Genomic DNA, 14448 nt, shown 5'->3' with positions numbered 1-14448 from the left:
TAGTGTTTGCAGAAGGCCTGGTAGAGAAGATCGTAACAATACTTTAAATGACCCGAGTACAATAAATATTTATACTTTAAATGACCAGTACTCATTGCGCTATACATTTAGTATCACACCCATAATTCTTGCACAGTTGATTTTCAACAGTTGAGGGCATGGTATTATACCCCACTAAGAACCAAACCAACTTCCACTGGACTCAAATATATGAGCCACACATGAATTAGACTGGTTGTCAAAGGCTATTTGAGATGTATGCCATTAGGAAGCAGATATAGGTAGTGGATTGCTTATATCCATTACCACTTCCAACAATTACAACTTTGCGGACCTTGAGAATAATTTATTGCTTAACTATGCAATGTGATTCTGACTGAATGAGAGTGGATTTGAATGCCTGGATCATATAATTTCAACTGTATAGATACATAGTCTCATATTATTTTCTTTCATGTGTCAAGAGAAGCTCAATGTATAAAAATTGTATTTTATTATGACTAAATAGAAATTTTTATAAAGTATTTTTTACTTCATTTTTGTAGTGGTAAAAAATATAATTATCTTCAAGTAGTTAAAGACTTTATTTTAGTGATATGAACACAAGATGTTCTAGATAGTGATCAGAGAAGAAAGTTGCTCACTAACATATCTAACATTGTGTGAGCCTACAAACAAACAAACAGGAGAACAAACACAAAGTAATAACTAGAGAACCATTTGTAATGGACATTGTTTTTATTGTTAAATGCTTTACAACTTATCTGTAAGCAAAATTAATCAGAAATTTGACATAAGAGTGCTGCACCTTTGGCTATCCAGTAATCTTGTGTGTTGCTTGAAGGAAGGTGGACAGTTACAACAAAGTTAGTAGAATGTCCTGCCAAATAAACAAACAAGGAAAGCTATGTCAAAACAGTGGAGTACAAATATTTATAGATCATACTATACACCTAGGGTGCAGCAGCTAAAAAAAACTTTTATTTTTTAATTATCTCTAAAATGTGAATATAATAGACCAGGGCAGAGGCTCCTAACATCATTGCATAAAGAATGTTACTGCCTATTATTATAAAACTACATCTATAGAGTTATTAAATCAAAGCCTGAAGATATGGTCTTGGTTAGGAGATCTTGTCATCCAAAAAGAAGCCCCTCACCTGGCAGCTGCTAATTCCAAAGGAATGACAAAAAAAAAAAAAAAAAAAGGATATATAATATTATAACGACAGCTGTACCAAACTATACAGGCCTTTCCACCTCATCCTGGATTTAACTGTTTCCTATTGCCTTCACAATGAATCGTGAGACACTCAATCATGAATCATCTAGATTGACATCTTTGTTCTTAATATAGGGTTCTCAAAGAACTTCTAGAACAGGGGTCTCAAACAGGTGGCCATGTGGCCCGCAAAACAATTTTGTGTGGCCCGCGGCCACGTCCGCGAATTAAAAAAAAGTTAGATAAAATTTACAATGACCACATATAAGCCGTGAAATGATTTACAACTGCACAAATCAGTAAATGAAGTGTCCGCCCACTGCAAGCGAAGATTCTGTGAAGACAAGCTTTGTTGTTAGCGAGATGATAGCAAAGGCATCACGAACATTCACTGAAAGCCAGATTGTAAAAGAGTGTATGCTACAGGCGTGTGAAATTATCTGCCCCGAGAAAAAGAAACTCTTCGAAGGCATAAGTTTGTCTGTGAACACAGTTGCCAGCAGGATCACCGAGTCAGCCACAAATGTTCAACTGCAACTGATTGCCGCTGCCAAAGACTTTGTAGCATATTCCATTGCACTGGACGAGTCTACTGGTGTAACAGACACCGCATACTGTGCTGTATTCATTCGTAGGGTCGACGAAAACTTGAACATTGTTGAAGAACTATTGGACTTACTACCCATGAAAGGAAAGACGACTGGACGAGACGTGTTTCAAGATTTGGAAGCTTGTACTGACAGGTGTGGGCTACCGTGGGAAAAAACTTTTTTTCAGTGGCTACGGATGGTGCACCAGCAATGTGTTCAGAGAAGGTTATTGTTTCAGAGAAGGTTATTGTTGTTGGACAAATTGTAGAGAAACGGTATCAGCTCAGCTTGGCCGGACTTTTAGCAGCCATACATTGCATTCAGCACCAAGAAGCACTCTGTGGCAAAAGTCTACAAATGAAGAACGTGATGGATGTTGTCGTGAAGATGGTGAACTTCATACGTGTGCACGGGGTCTCAACCACAGACAGTTTGTGTCATGTCTAGCTGATTTGGAAACGGAATACGAAGAGTTGCTTTATCATACGGTCAGATGGTTGAGTCGTGGAAAAGTGATTTTTTGAACTGAGACGGGAAATAGCATTGTTCATGGCAATGAAAGACGGAGACACACCTCAGTGCCCCAATGTTTTTGTCAGATCTTGCTTTTCTTAATGACATCACGCAACATCTCAATGCACTCAATTCACAACTACAGGGCACAAAGCATCTGATTATCATGATGTTTGACAACATCAAATCATTCAGATACAAGCTGACTTTGTGGGCCACTCTTCTGGCAGATGGAAAACTGGCTCATTTGTCTTCTACAGAGCATAACGGTTGAACCACAGCGCCTGAAAGACTACGTAGACATCCTCTTCAGACTACTGGAAGATTTTGAACACCGCTTTCATCAATTCACTGCTCTCGAACCACAGTTTTTCCTTCTTGCCACTCCGTTCGCAGTTGAAATGAAAAACGTTCCATAGAAAGTCCAGATTGAACTACTGGACCTGCAGTGTGACACTGTTCTGAAGCAAAAATACGCTGATGTTGGCGTTCCAGATTTCTACCAGTTTCTTCCCAGAGAGAAGTTTCCAAACTTATTTTGCGCAGCTGCTAGAATTCTTGCGATGTTTGGGAGTACGTACGTTTGCGAACAGTTTTTTCCAGAATGAAGATCAACAAAACAGCATTTTGATCAAGACTGACTGATAAGCATCTGAGAGCAACCTTGCGGCTTGCCACTACACGCGACTTCAGGCCTAACGTTGTTGGTCTGGTCTCAGCCAAACGCTCTCAGCTGAGTGGACAGAAACATGAGTGACGAGCCATCTGCAGTAGGTTTATTTTTTTTTTTTTTTTTGGGGGGGGGGGGGAGGAACTACAGTTTCTGCTTTTTAATTAGTGACAGAGTCAACGTCAACTTATTTCAGTAAACTAAACTGCCTGTGCATGTAATAAACTACACTAAATGTAATTAATAATTATAAAAACTTTATTTTAGCATTTAACTGCTGTGACAGTAGTGTTCGTAAAATTTAATGAAAAAAAATTCTCTTTTTGTGGTGCGGCCCGCTGAATGGTTGTTACTTTCCACTGTGGCCCACAAGCTGAAATGAGTTTGGGACCCCTGTTCTAGAAAGTGATTGATGATCATAAGACTATCATCATCAATTGCATATATAGTATTCAGAATACAGATCATTCCTGAAGTGTCATCCCTCATCACAGTAGACCATTTACATAGTTCTGGCCTGTGCTATCAGTGTCAGCTGATTGCACACACAATTACCCCAAAAGAATCAATAATAACAATATTCTAACACCCCTAGATGTCAGCCATTCTGTTTTGTATGCTGCAATCTTACACAAATAAAACACTTTTTAAATCTACTTAATATTAAAAACCAATCTATTGAATGGTCAAAGGTAATCTTAGAAATGTCAATGTGAACACATTTCATCATTAACCCTAATAAATTATTGCCTATTTTAGCCTTCTATTATAATATATTTTTTATGCTTATTATTTAAAATCAGAAAAAAAAAGTGTAAAATAAAATTAATTATGATGAAATAAGAACATAAAAAAATAGACATTAAAAGCAAGCAATTAAAAAATAAATGCTCAAAGCAGGCACTGAAGCCTGATCATAATTTTAAATTCAGTAATTTCTACTACTAAATGGTTGATTTTTTTTTTAAGTTTCTTATTTTTAGCATTTTGTTAACATCATTTCTCAAAATAGTACATCTCTTGTTTCAGTCAACATATAGGAAAGAATAGGAAACATGTCTAGCTTTCTATAAAGTACAGTTGGTCCAATCCATACTACATCAAAGAAAGCTTCTTATCAAACTTAAACTTAAACAAACAAAGAAACCAGATAAGCCTACTATACCAGTATTGAAATACATAATCTGATTGGACAACCTGAAGTCATTTTCTGGGCAATCATGTCATCGGCCATTTTATAGAAGTAATGGCATATTGCTATTAGAAATACACTCAGCTCATAATCATAACATAGGAGGCACGGTGGATGACTGGGGTCCAGGGTTCGAAACCTGGTGAAGACAGATTTTAATTTTTTTGGGATCTTCTGGTGCCTCTGAGTCCACCCAGCTCTAATGGGTACCTGACATTAGTTGGGGAAAAGTAAAGGCGGTTGGTTGTTGTGCTGGCCACATGACACCCATAGGCCACAGAAACAGATGACCTTTACATTATCTGCCCTATAGACCACAAGGTCTGAAAGATGAACTTAACCTTACTTTATAATCATAACATATACACTTTTTCAGTTCCCTTGAATGTATCCCAAACAGTGGCATCAAATAGATCTATACCTAACTATTGTCAGGCAATCACAAAAACTATGTACTGAGCTGAGATCTGGACATATATTAAAACTAAGCTGTAAAGAAAATGGACAGCTTCAGGAAACCAATCATGTTAAACCAATGGATGTACTAAAGCTAAAAAAAACAACAGAAAGCAAACAGGAACTTATCAAAAACCTCAAATACAATCTTTACACTGGAAAACCACTAGAAAGATCACATGCACTCTATATACTGTGACTAGCACAGCCAAAATGCAAACACCATTATTGATTTGATGAAACCAATGAATAAATCTGAGAGTTCCTGAAACACCAACAACACAGCTAGAAGCCTTATAGTAATACTATGACATCTTATATCTCTCTCTGATGCAGGTCTATTCAACACACAGAGACTGAAGACTAAAATATGTCTGCATTAGAGATTTGCTATGGACTGATGCTTGCACCCTGAATGCCTCAAATGAAGCAGATCTTATCCCTGTACACATTTTGGCTTCACAAACACAGTAGGCATGGAACCAGAAATACTATGACCATAAACTACCTGATGTCAGGTCATTGATTGATAGGTTGAGCAGTATGCACTTTGGATTGTCATTAACCTAGTCCCGAGTTCAAAGCCTGCCAGCTGGCCGTCATGCAGGAGGAATGAGCTAAGGGGTAACAATCTCCATTTCTAAAGGAACACCCACAATGTATTAAAACAAAGAGTCAACATGCAATAATGTGTCCAGTTGGGGAGCACTGTAACAATATATGCTAATATAGATGATTAAACAAACTTGTGTTACACATGCTAGTGCAGCATTGGGTAGACTTCAAGAACAAGGAGGACCAAGGCGAGGACTCAGCATCAACAAAGCTGAAAGTCCACAGTTCTTCCCTCACTTTTATAAGCCATGGTCTCTATAGTCTTGACACATTCAATAGCTGAACTCTTTTTTTGATCTGTGCCTCCTAAGAAAAATTTCACATGTAATAGTAAGATCCTTTACATCTCAAATCAACAGTGTCCATACTTAAAAAAAAATGTCCAAACTGCTGGGCTGGGTATGTAGTAGGCATGACTTTAGTCCATTTCCTAAATGAATTTTTGAATGAATAGCTGTGCAAATGAGGATGTTCTCAACACAGAAATGATTGAGAAATTCAGGAATCCTCTTCTTATTCACAGAAAGACTAATTGTACTAGCTACAGAAACTATTGAACACAAAAATCTATCTTGATATTTAACCAATCTTGTTATGAACAGAAAAAAATGTTGTATATTGTTATGACATGATTAGGATTTAGTTATTTGTTTCAGGAATAAGGGGAAAGTTTTACTTAGTGACAAGTGACGTGACAGATCTTTAAAAAACAAGAACGCTCCAAGTGACGCTAAAAAGAAGACGCTTCGTGTAGAGCAGTAACATAGATATACGGATTTACGGACATAGCTGACATCGGACAATTCCCTTCTTGATGATTAAATATATTTGTAGAACAACATCAGCGTCGACTACATATTTTGATTGTTTCGGCCTTTCGCCGGTGTTACGGAAGTAGTTTGAGTTCAGTGTTACTTCCAGGCAGACGTAGATCTACACTAGTTATATTTCAAAGAATCAACACCGTGCGGAAGCCTTAACAATATCTATATACAGAGTAAATCAGTGAGAGATGTACAAAGAAGAAACAAGTGAGAGCTAGATCTTAAAGTAAACAAGTTAGGTCTTGGAGAAAATAAACCTGTGAGAGCTGTAGCAAGACTTAACCAGACATGCCCATGAAAGCTATGGTAGGAGTTAACAAAAGATAGAAAGTGTTTTGTGAGAACATTGATCCCAGCTGTAAAGAAATTTGTTAACTTGTTACCTGTAGTGGAAAGTGTGCCAGCTCTTGCAGCAGTTTTGTAGAGTGGCGCTGGATAGAGAGATAAATCTGGTTCATAGTCTAGGCGAGGATCCATGTGCATGACAGGCAAACTGGATATCATTTAGAAACAAAGAATTAAATGACTCAATTTGTATAGAAGTAATGAAAGCAGTAATTTCTTTTTTTTCTGATTTGTTCCCCTCAATATGACTATCAAAATAGAAATTTTTTATTTTTTTTATATTATGGTCAATTGATGGAGGTCATAAATAGTCCTACATGTTTCAAACTGCATAGTTCTTTTTACACTTTTATAGGTTAGCTTGAGGCCAGTGTCTTATGAAGAAAAGCACAGATCTGAGCAACATTTATTAGAACTATTCTACTTGGGTCTGTGTCGCTGGTTCATATTTTCATCTTCCAGGGAATGCATTTCTAAATTACATTGTCCTATGTAGTTGAGTTAATTTTTTTTTTTTTTCTTCAGGCTGAATTTTTTGTAGTGTGTATAAGAGTCATGTTCACATAAATTGTGATGAGACTAGGACACTCTTGGTTTCATTTCTGTCATCACTTTCTCTAAGAACTGCCAACTCTCTCAGGCCTCTTGATATCGTTTTCTATCTATTCAGACATTCTAGATGCAGACTACGTCAATGGGTCTAGGTCTCACCTATGTCTCACACACAAACACAGACAGGAATGCTTGAACACAGACAGGAATGCTTGAACACAGACAGGAACGCTTGAACACAATATTTGTTTGCATTATTTTGGATCTTCCATTTTGGATCTTCCATTTTGTCAGTCATTTTTTTTATAGTTGAAACATGTTTTCAAACTTGCTTTTTGAACTTCAACGAGCACTGAGAGATGACTTCACTTCAGTCAGTAGAAGACAGACAAATTCTATTCAGTCAGTAGAAGACAGATGGCTTCTATTCAGTCAGTAGAAGACAGATGGCTTCTATTCAGTCAGTAGAAGTTAGATGGCTTGTATTCAGTCAGTAGAAGTAAGATGACTTATATTCAGTTAATAGAAGACACATGGCTTCTATTCAGTGAGTAGAAGTTAGATGGCTTGTATTCAGTCAGTAAAAGACAGATGGCTCCTATTCAGTCAGTAGAAGTTAGATGGCTTGTATTCAGTCAGTAAAAGACAGATGGCTCCTATTCAGTCAGTAGAAGTTAGATGGCTTGTATTAGTCAGTAAAAGACAGATGGCTCCTATTCAGTCAGTAGAAGTTAGATGGCTTGTATTCAGTCAGTAAAAGACAGATGGCTCCTATTCAGTCAGTAGAAGACAGATGACTTCTATTCAGTCAGTAAAAGACAGATGGCTCCTATTCAGTCAGTAGAAGTTAGATGGCTTGTATTCAGTCAGTAAAAGACATATGGCTCCTATTCAGTCAGTAGAAGACAGATGACTTCTATTCAGTCAGTAGAAGACAGATGACTTCTATTCAGTCAGTAGAAGACAGATGGCCTCTATTCAGTCAGTAGAAAGGAGGAAAGAGTTACAGTTTAATATTGAATACAATGAAAAAGTAGATATTAATTAAAATACATTTTGTTGTTATATCTATTACAAGACACACACTGCAATACATGTCAAGTGTGTGGCTTTACAGGCTATTAGTTTGCCCCATGTTGTACTATCTAAGAGTATTTAAGTATTGGTTCATTTTGCTAGATGATATGTAGCTGAATGAAAGTTGTATACAATATTAATAAGATCGTGTTGCAAACATTAATGCCAATGTGGCCTTTTTTTATGAGCTCTTACTTTGCCTGCATCTGGCCTTTCAATTGGTCACCAACAGTCATGTGATCCCAGTCCCAGGCAAAACCATCCATGAAGAGTCCATGTACGAGCACTCCATCATCAGGAACATCCAACTGAAAATAGATAGGATTGAGATATAAGTTTACTAGATATGCTTTTTTTTTAAAAATTAAACATGTTTGGGAAACATTTAAGTAAAGTAAAAGTTTCCCCCTTTCCTACCATGTTTTCTACAAGGTCAGACGATGTTAAGGTCATCTGTTTCTAAGCCAACGGTTAACAAGCAGGGTGTTATGTGGCCAGCACAACAACCAACGGCCTTTACTTTCCCCAGAGTTGGGTGTACCCAGGGGCGCCCTAAAAATCCTGAAATTCAAGATCCCAGCCTTCACTGACATTCGAACTCTGGCCCTCAGGTTCGGATGCCAAGCCCTTAACCATTTGACCACCACACCCCCTGGGAAGCATTTAGGTTCCTCATTATGTTATGATAAAATTAAAATCTGACAGAGGACGAGGAGGAGAAAACAACAAAAGTTTAATTAAATTTCTCTTTTTTTTTTTTTTAAATTCCTATATTTCCATATCAAGTCTGATCATTTGTTAGTGTTTTTAATTTTGAAGTTCTATATTTTAATTTTGAAGTTCTATATTTTGATTTCGTAAACTGATTTAACCATTGTTTTAAAAATAAATATTGATTTATTAGAGAAATAATTTGATTTTAACTAAGAGTTTACATTTTAATCCATAGGTATTGTTTCGCCCTTTTTAACTGTACGCAGCTGCTCCATAACTAGTGCTTCTTCTCTAGAATATGGCAGGAGAATGAACTTGAATGAGAGATGATCAATAGGCTGGTTGTACTTTCTAGCAGAATTTTGAAGAGTTCCATTCAAGAAACCTGTAAATAAATAGAAGATATAGTCTTCAATAAGTTTTAATTTTTTTTTTTACTGTTTAAAAAAAAAATGCTTGCCAACTAAGTACAAATGGAATCTTTTACACATTTTTTCTTCCACTTCCCATTCTTAAACCAAATTGAAAATGAGCACAATTATTGATTGTTGATGACAACACATGAATCAATCACAAAATTAAGCAAATAGTTAAAATGTTTGTTTTACATGTTTCGGATGTTCCTTCAGAGTTGAAGATAGTTTACTTCCTAGTCCAAACCTCCCGCAGGACGACGGGGGATGGGAGCGGGCAGGATTTGAACCCTCGACCATCGATAAATCCGAATGACAGTCCAGCGCGCAAACCGCACGACCAGGCAGTTAATTACCAGACAGCAGGCTTATTGTGAACAAGACAGCAGTAGGTCTGTTACAAAGGCAGAAGGATACATAATTTGAGATCTAAAGGAAATCTACAGAGGACAGACGTAGACTACTGAAAGAGAACCTAAACGGATCACAGCAATGTCTACAACAATTATGTCTGCATTGGGTGTGGCAAAATATGTAGGTCACAGCTAGGACAGCCTAGCCGAGTGAAATGCTGCACTCCCCCTTGAGACTCAAATACATGCCTTCTCATTATTAGTCCTAAATGTACTAAGCAAAGTGAGATAAGCCTTGTGTAGAGAATAAGGTGACACATTTTTTTTAAGACTGTAAAACCTTCTATTTTTTTATCAGTACTTGAACAGCTCAGTGACTAGTACATTAGCCTTCCATCCTAGATACTTGAGACCTCCATTTCAAATACAGAATCAAGCAACTTTCTTAGTTTAAAAAAAAAAAAAATTGGTTTTGAAAGGGCAGCACCAAAACTTTCTCCCAGATTCAACCCCTTCCCCAACAGAAACTTATTGGACCATAGTGCACTGAGCAAGCTATTAGCATTAAAGTGGCAATAAACAAAAACAACTAATTAAAGTATTTCCAATTGCACAAGTTTATTATTATTAGTCTAGCTGTTAAAAATGAATTAGATTATTGATTCAAAATAAGTAATGCTATTTGTTTTTAAAAGTACTTTTTATATTTCACTTGTTCCTGACATGGTTTTGACACTTTAGTTTTAACAGCAATCACCTGCAGTTGCCTTAAATCAATGTGATCATAAATGGGAAGATCAAAACTCATCCTTTAATATAGGGCAATAAAGTCATACCCAATCATATTATGTTACAACTTAAAAATAATACTCCAAAAAGACAGTAATTTATTTTCAAACACATTTTCATGATGTTTATAGGACACATAAAACTTTGTGAAAAGATATTGTAAGTATCTGACATTTAGATCTACAACTTCCCAACAAAATTACAAACCTTGTGGAAAGAAGAAGCCAGACAACCAAAAAGACTTAGGAGGTCCATTAGTGATCCAATTGTCAATAAAACAACACCTCATTATCAGGTCTTTAACCCAAGATGCTAAAGACTTTAACGAAGGATAAGCGTTTCTGGCCCATAATTCTGGGACCTGAAAATGAGTATCAAAATGTGTATCAAATATACTAAAGTGCTTCTAAACATATCGTTAAAACTATTTGATTATTATTGTTACATAAAACACATTAGTGATTTGAAAAACTCTGGATTAGTTTAAACCATTAGTAAGCAAAGTGGATTTAAGATATTCCATAATTTATTTTCATTGAAGTTCTAATAATTTATTTTCATTGAAGTTCTATTTTTCTTTTTTGTTATAATATGTGAGATGTGTGGCTGAGTAACAAGAATTCTGTGGCAACCCATCGAGAGGAGGGGGGGGGGCTGAGTTTTATTCCAAACTTGACCAGACTTGTGTTTGCTGAGTGCCTGAAGGCAACCCATTGTCTCCCCCTGATCCACAAAAGGAATTGGACTATAATTCAAGAAGCTTGCTATAAAGCAAGAAACTTGTGCTTTACAAACAGAAAGAAATAACCCTAACCAAATTAAAAATCTATTGAAATTGAGTAAGTCATATAATTTACACAACAATGATTTTGTTAGAAAAAACATAATGAATGGAAAGTTGATCCATACATGTGTCAGGCTGTACTTTAAAGCCTTGCCTTATCTGTCCTGGCCCCCTGACACAGTTAATCAATTATGTCAAACAAGAAACACCACTACAACAATTCATATATATTGACTTGATGAATGTTTAATCTTATGATACATTGAATGAAGAGTGAGGACTAGAAACTCAAAATACCTAAATAAATGAAAAGCTACCAGTATCTTGGAATTCCCATATTGACATAATAAAGAAATCAAAAAAGACTATAGTTTATCATAAATGTTTGCGAATCAGACAGTAATTTCACAATAAAATTCTATTTCACCTTAAACCACTATGCAAAATTGCATCTTAATTTGGGGGATCCTTCAACATGTGATAGATAAAGAATCTAAAAGATGTCATATAGAGCTATGAGGAATATCACAAATGGATACTTACATTAAACTAAATTAGCACCTTAGGATATCACTAAACATTTAGAGGAATTTCAAGACAAAACACTAGAAAAGAAACTACAGATAGGAGTAATACCTAAAACACTAAATTGTAGCTTGCAAGTACAATAACATTACCTAATATAATAAATACTCAGAGACACAAGGCTAAAGACACATTTCTTATTCCATATGCTAGAACAAATTAATATAAATAATCTTTATTTCCAAGAACAATTTGAGAATGAAAAGGAAGGAAGGAAAAGAAAAACAATGAGTTAAAAAAGAATTTTAAGCTCTTTTTCACATGAGGTATTTGAAGCTGCAAATACCTCGGAGATATTGTCTCAGATGAGGGAACAAAACCCAAATTATTGGCCCGAATAGGAGTCCACAGCAGCCCTTTCAAAACTTAAAATAATATGGAAAGATAAGGGCTTAGTCCTCGGCACCAAAATCAGACTGATGCGCTCTCTGGTCATGGCCACATTTTTATATGCTTGCAAGTCGTGGACGTTGAATGCAGAGCTTGAAAGGAGGATCCTAGCAATGGAATTGAGATGCTACAGAAGGATCCTAGGCATCACATTCAAAGACCGCATCACAAACCAAGAAATAAGAGACAGGGTTACTGTAGCGATTGGAGCCCATGACGACCTGCTAGCTATTGTAAAAAGACGAAAGCTTAAAACCTTTGGCCACATTACAAGATCTACGGGGCTCGCAAAGACCTTCCTTCAGGGAACAACCCAGGGAAAAGAAGAAGAGGCAGACAGAAAAAGCGATGGGAGGACAACATTAAAGAATGGACGGGCCTGCCATTGAGAGAGGTTCTAAACAAGGCAAAAAAAAGGGAGGAATGGAGAAAGACGGTCGACAAATCTTCCCTGGTGCCCCAACAGTCCAACAGACTAAGGGATAGGTAAAGGTAAAAGGTAAAGGTTTCACATGAGCCAGTGAGTAACAGGATGAATTCAGGTTGGAATTATTATCTTCTTTTTGAACTAAATTTGTATAAGAGAAGCTGACTTTAAGTTGAAGCTTCCAATAAAATGTGTGAAGTTTTTCGGGAAAAATAAAACTAAAATTTAACAGATAGATCTACGTTCATTCTAAATGTAAACAATAAATTACTTACATGGTTATTTAAAAAAGCATTGTATACATTCTCCAATTCCTCACTCATCACTATGAAACCTTTGATGGCTTTTTTCAGTTGTTCTAATGATGTCTAAAGGAGTAAAAATAAATTTTAAAAAACTTGACCAAATTATCTCTTAAAATGAAGCTCTGACTTACTATCATTTCACCATTATCACGAGAATTCCAACAGTTATTGCTGGGTATTTTCTATTCTGGTATCCATTGAATAACAGTTTTTTTGCTGTTGTTGTTGAGCTTTGTAAGTGCTGTTCTGAGGTTTTTAATACAAGAGGAATCAGAGTTTTGTAAGCTTTGGAGGGTTGTTTTCGCATCAGTTAGAAAGACAATCTGACTGTGTGGGGAACTGTGTGGATGATTTGCTAGCATGGTAGCAGCTAGTGCTAGTGCTCCCCTTTCTGCTCTGTGACTGTCAGAGAGCTCTCCAGTGGCAATGGATTTTTCTAGTTTTCCTCCATCTGGCCATTCAATGAGTATTCCAGCTCCTCCATTTGTGGTGGCTTTATGGGATGAGCCGTCCCTGTAAACTCTGATCCACTGATTGCTAGGATAATTGGTTTGTAGAAAACAATTCACTATTTCCTTGAGCTCTGTTGGTCTGTAATCAGATTTTCTTTTTATGTTTTCAATATGGTCCCTTATAGTAGGAAGAGGGCTTTCATCCCAGGGTGGAGATTCATTGTAGTGTATCAAGGATTCCAGAATAATTTTTTCAAGTTGTTGAATGCATTGAAAGCCTAGAAAATTGAATGGAGCTACCAACTTGCTTTTACAAGAAACGGCCAGTTAAGAATTTTTGATTTCACTACATGAGATATTGAGGGCGCGGTGGCTGAGTGGTTAAGTGCTTGGCTTTGTGATTTTAGGACGCCCCTGAGTCCACCAAATTCTAATTTTAATTTAATTCTAATCCAAATTCTGACTTAAGTTGGGGAAAGTAAAGGCGGTAGGTCATTGTGCTGGCCACATGATACCCTACTTGTTAACCTTGGCCAGCAAAATAGATGACCTTGACATCATATGCCATAAATATTGCAAAGTTGAAAGGGGAACTTATTCTGTGTCAATATCATATCATAAGCAATCTTCTTGTAATTCGCCTCGTGAACTATTCGTTAAATAAATCTAGACTTCAGATTTCATTTACATTAAACCTTTTATAATATCAGTAAGGTCTTTGTATACTATAATATAAAACATACTCATTAATTATTCTATATTTAAATCTTATTAACATGTACCTTGATTATTATAAGCAGTTTATTGAATCTTTCAGTTTCTTGCATCAACACTATGGTTAAAGAGTTTATGCGACCTTTGGCGTCAGGCTAGTGGATAAAGAAACAATATTTCGCAATCAATTTGTCAATTACTACTAAGCATATCTAATATTATTGAAAAAAAACAACAACATGGTTTTTGATATTTTAAAAAATATTGTATGCACTATTATGTTGTTTTTCTTTAAATAAGAAGCTTTTAATAATGTAGTAGTTTTCACATTCAGCATTCTATTATGTTAGGTATTATTGCATGCCAAGAGAGCATTCTGTTATGTTAGGTATTATTGCATGCTAAGAGAGCAATCTACTGTTAGGTATTATTGTATGCTAAGAGAGCAATCTACTGTTAGGTATTA

The 14448-nt window shown here is 36.1% G+C and overlaps 1 pseudogene; it reads right to left on the bottom strand.

Annotated features, from left to right (window-relative positions):
* Positions 1-719: 719 nt before the first annotated feature.
* The window catches only part of LOC106061239 (dynein axonemal heavy chain 6-like), an 88382-nt pseudogene continuing 74653 nt past the window's right edge, over positions 720-14448 (bottom strand).

This window comes from Biomphalaria glabrata, unplaced genomic scaffold, assembly GCF_947242115.1.
Source record: "Biomphalaria glabrata unplaced genomic scaffold, xgBioGlab47.1 scaffold_20, whole genome shotgun sequence".
Lineage (NCBI taxonomy): Eukaryota > Metazoa > Mollusca > Gastropoda > Planorbidae > Biomphalaria > Biomphalaria glabrata.
The sequence above is the reverse complement of the archived record's forward strand: the minus strand, read 5'-3'. Positions and strand labels throughout refer to the sequence as shown.